This window comes from Pteropus alecto, unplaced genomic scaffold (assembly GCF_000325575.1).
Source record: "Pteropus alecto unplaced genomic scaffold, ASM32557v1 scaffold224, whole genome shotgun sequence".
NCBI classification, from domain to species: Eukaryota; Metazoa; Chordata; class Mammalia; order Chiroptera; family Pteropodidae; genus Pteropus; species Pteropus alecto.
In genome coordinates this window covers 6,358,182-6,363,130 of record NW_006436289.1, presented here as the reverse complement: position 1 = coordinate 6,363,130, position 4,949 = coordinate 6,358,182, and positions in this window count along the sequence as shown.

Below are 4,949 nucleotides of genomic sequence, written 5' to 3'. Positions count from 1 at the left end.
TGGCTCTTGGACCCCAAAGCCACACTGGGTAAGTCCAGAAGAGCAGAAAGCATCTTGTGAAAACAGCCCTTATGGCTTCTTTTTATCTATGTCTCTCATACACAACTCTGAGACAAACAGCATCCATCTCTGTCAGAAAGAGCCTCAGTATAGGCACAGTGCAGTGTCAAGAGACATTTTTCCCCACCGACCCACCACCAAATAAACAAAAGCAAATCTGCAAAGACGTTGCTTTAACTAAAACATACACAGGAGTTTACATTAAATAAAAGAACCCCTTGGCATTAAGAAAACTATCAAATCAGATCAGCAAGGCAGAACTTAGTTTATAATTGTGCAGCTAAGAGCCTATATAGTTGATTCTCCCAGAGCAAAAGAATAGGCTTCCCCAAGAAGTATCGAGTCTAACCTTCAGCAAGACAGACAACTTCTGGCAGCTTTCAACTAAAATGTTTTAGCTTCCACCTGTAGAATTCTCAAAAAATCTTGAGGTTGAGTTTTAGTCAGCATATTTTGATATATATCCATGAAGATTTTGATACTTCAAGAGGAAGTGTGTCTGCAAATGATACCATCAAGAAAGTGAAAAGATAACCACAGAATAGGAGAAAATGTTTGTAAATTATATATCCAATAATGGACTTATAGACAGAATATATATATATTAAAAAAAAAAAAACTCTTGCAACTCAGTGATAAGGAAGATAGATAACCCAATTTAAAAGTAGACAAAGGATCTGAATTAATATTATTTTAGTGAAGATATTCAAATGGCCAATAAGCACATGAAAAGATGCTTAATGTCATTAGTGATTAGGAAAATTCAAATAAAAAACATAGTGAGATACCACTTCATACCCACTAGGATGGCTATAATCAAAAAGACAAATAACAACAAGTATCAGTGAGGGTCTGAAGAAATTGGAAAAGTCAAATGGTACAGCCACTTTTGAAAACAGTTTGGCAGTTCCTCAAAATGTTAAACATACAGTTACCATATCACCCAGCAATTCCACTCCTAGGTATTTACCCAAGAGAAATGACACACAAAAAAATTGTGCCTGAATATTCATAAAAGCATTTTTCATAATGGCTAACATGTGGAAATGACCCAAATGCCTTTCAACTAATAAATGGATGAATAAAATGAGATATATCCATACAATAAAATATTATTCAGCAATAAAAAGGAATGAAGTACTGATATATACTACGACATGGATGAACCTTGAAAACAATATGCTAAGTGAAATAAACCACTCACAAAAGATCACATATTGTATGATTACATTTATATGAAATATCTGGAATAGGCAAATCCATAGAGACAGAAAGTTGCCTAGGACTTGGGGAAGGTGTGTAGGGAGAAAAGAGAGTGACTGCTAATGGATACAGGATCTCTTTTGGGGATGATGGTTATACAACTGCAGATATTCTACAAGCCATTGAATTCTATACTTAAAATGGATGAATTGTATGGCATATGGATTATATCTCAAAAAAGCTGTTTAAAATATATTTCTTAAGAACAGAGAATGTACTCAACAACATTAAATAAACAATCCAATTAAAAAATGGGCAGAAGACTTGAACAGATACTTTTCCAAAAAGAAATACAGATGGTCAATAGACATACAAAAAGACGTTCAAAGTTATTAATCATCAGAGAAATTAAAATTAAAACCACAAAAAGATATCATCTCACACCTGTCAGAATGGCTATCATCAATAAATCAAAGAACAAGTGTTGGAGAGGATGTGGAGAAAAGGGAACCCTCATATGTTGTTGGTGGGATTGCAAATTGGTACAACCGCTATGGAAAATAGTATGGAGGTTTCTCAAAAAATTAAAAATGGATCTACCTTTTGACCCAGCAATTGCACTTCTGAGTATTTATCCAAAGAAAACCAAAACAATAATTTATAAACGTCTACACACCCCAATATTTATGGCAGTACAATTTACAATAGCCAAGATATGGAAGTAACCTAAAAGCCCATCAACAGATGACTGGATAAAGAAGTTATGGTTCATATATACAATAGAATATTACTCAGCCATTTAAAAAAATGAAATCCTACCATTTGCAATGATATGGATGAACCTAGAGGTAATTATGCTAAGTGAAGTAAGTCAGCAGAGAAAGATAAATACCATATGATTTCACTTATATGCGGAATCTAAGGAACAAAAAGAACAAACTAATCAAAAACTGACGCACAAATATAGAGGACAATTTAGTGATGGACAGAGGGAATGAGGGTTTGGGGGCTGGGAGAATGGGGTGAAGGGTTAAATAAGTACAAATTAGTAGTTGATAGATGGTCACGGGGATGGGGAGCACTGCATAGGGAATGCAGTTAGCATTAATGTGTTGGCTAGTGGGGGGGTCATAGGGGAGAGGGAGAGGTTAGGGGGATCATTTTATGGACTGTATAGGTATTAAACTAATATACTGTATACTTAAAACTAACAAAAAAACATTCAAAAAATTCACTGCTATATCAAAAACAAAAACAAAAACAGAATGTGACATGTGAGCAATTCAAAGGCATAGAATACTAAATAGCATAACCAGGTTGACTCCTCCCAATTTTCAACTGTATATTAGTTGTAAGATCTATAGTAAAATTAGTATATATATGGATATGAATATGGATATAAAAGTAAACACAACTTTTTAAAATATTATTATTGTTGTTGTTGTTGTTACCTTATATTTTTAAATAGTTTGACTCATAAAAATGTGTAGAAATAGTACAAAGAAGTCCCTTAGTCACTTCTCCCAGTTTCCTCCAAAGATAATATATATAACCATAGTATGTTATAGACAAAAGTTTTTAAGTCCCCTTCTAGTGCTCTTCCCCTGTCCTTAGAAACACATTTATTTGTGGTTGAGAGTCTCCCATCTGTTTTGTCTCTGCCTTCAAGTTTGCCAAAGCAGGACAAAACTTCCTTCACCACCAATACCACAAACTGAACACTGTTTGAAATTCCTGAGTCTGTCTAAGATACCCATAAAAGGTAAGCCTTGTCACCGTTTGCCCAGCCTCCTTGGAAATGTCCCTCAGGAAAGCACAGACTTGTGGCCAGATTGCACCACATGCTGCAGAGCACAGCTTCAGTCTGAGGGGGACAAGTAACACAAAAAATCGTGAAAGCCCACAACTGACATCTGAGCTGTGCTAACCAGACTTAAGCAGCAGGGGGAGAGAGAGCAAGTGTGAATGAGGGTGTGAAAAGCTGCACTTAAACATTCATCCCAAGGGCAGGAAGTGAGAAATGAGGCTGATGAAATGTCAACTGAGGGAATAGTAAGTCAATAGCAATGGAAGGGCCATGGCAGCCAAATCAGAACTTGGGAGCAAGCAAGGACAGAATGCAACCCTCAAATGGCTGAATGCAAATGTGAAAAAAAATTAAAAAGCACTGGCTTGGTGCCTAGGATAACATCCAACCATTTCTAACTGCAAAGCAAAATGCGTGAAATACAAGAAAACATTGAGTGACTCATCTTAATTTGAATAAGAGAATACAAAATATGAGTGGCCTCCTTAAAGAGAATTTTCAGGGTTCTCTTACCAAGCTTTTCAGAGGTCCCTACTGGCCATCATCTCATAGATGTCTTTAAAGTTCAGCTAAAGCTCAGGCAACATAACTCAGTGCAACAGCTGAACCAAGCTTTAAAGTCCAACTAAAGTGTGTCCCATCTATTCCAGCTGTATTATCTTAAGCTAGTTACTTTCTTGCTGTAAACATTCGTTTCCTCACCTATCAAATAAGAATACTGGTAATAATAGCATCCGTTACACAAAGTGGTTATGAAGACCTGCGAGAACTAGCATAGAGAGCACTCGGCATATTACTAGCTAAAAATGTCCCCAGTAAAGAGTGGCTGTAATTAGGATGTAAGCAGTCTCAGCAAAGAACCAAATCCCTGCATGGCCTTGGAAGATCTCAGTTCCTCCAGCTGAGGATGTCTGATATCCTCCATGAGTCCATCCTGATTGCTCTCATAGTGTGCCACTGAGACAAGAGGAGTGGGCTAGGCTTAGCAGCTTTCACCTCAGCACTGGTCTGTTCCTATTTATTTCTGGACTATAAAAGGCAGTTTAAGAAGTCTTTATCTTTGAAGGCATTGCAAGTATAATTTTAACAACAGCCTAGATGAGGACTGCTAGGTGGAGGGAAGGGGAACCAGAACAGAGACCTGTTCCCCTTCCCTCCACCTCTACCCCCTTGAAAGTAGTCCCTAGGAAAGGGCTGGAACTGTTTAAATAGAATGCTGCAGAGATGACATTTAAAGTGGCCATGGGAGAAAGATTTCTGCGAATCATTCTGAGAATAGCAGAGATTTCAGCTTCAAACCAGAGAATGGAAAGAGCATGAGGATTGACCTTTAGTTATGTGGTCTGAATCCCTCTCTCTTATGCCTCATTCTGTGCTCCTTTACAATAAACAGACAAACTCTTCAATTCCATTTATATGAAATATTCGAAGAGATAAGTCCATTGAGACAGAAGAAAATTGGTGTTTGCCTGGGGCTAGGGAAAGTGAGGAATGGGAAAAAACTGCTTAATGGGTCTGAGGTTTTATTCTGAGGTGATGGATATACTTTGAAACTAGCTAGAGGTGCTGTTTGCACAATATTGCTGATGTACTAAGTGCCACTGGATTGTTCATTCTAAAATGGTTAATTTTATGTTATATGAATTTCACCTAAATAAGTTATTACAAAAAAAAAAAAAAACCTTCTTGAAAAGAGTTGTCTACTTTGTGCTCTAATTGTTCATTTCTCACTTTTTCTGGACCTCATGCAAACCAGGCTTTCACCTCCACCACTTCACCAAATCTGCTATTCCTAAAGTCATTGTAACCCTCTAGGATGCTAAATCACGTGGTCACTGGTAGCCACATGTAGCTACAAAGGAAGCAGGGAAGTGTGGTC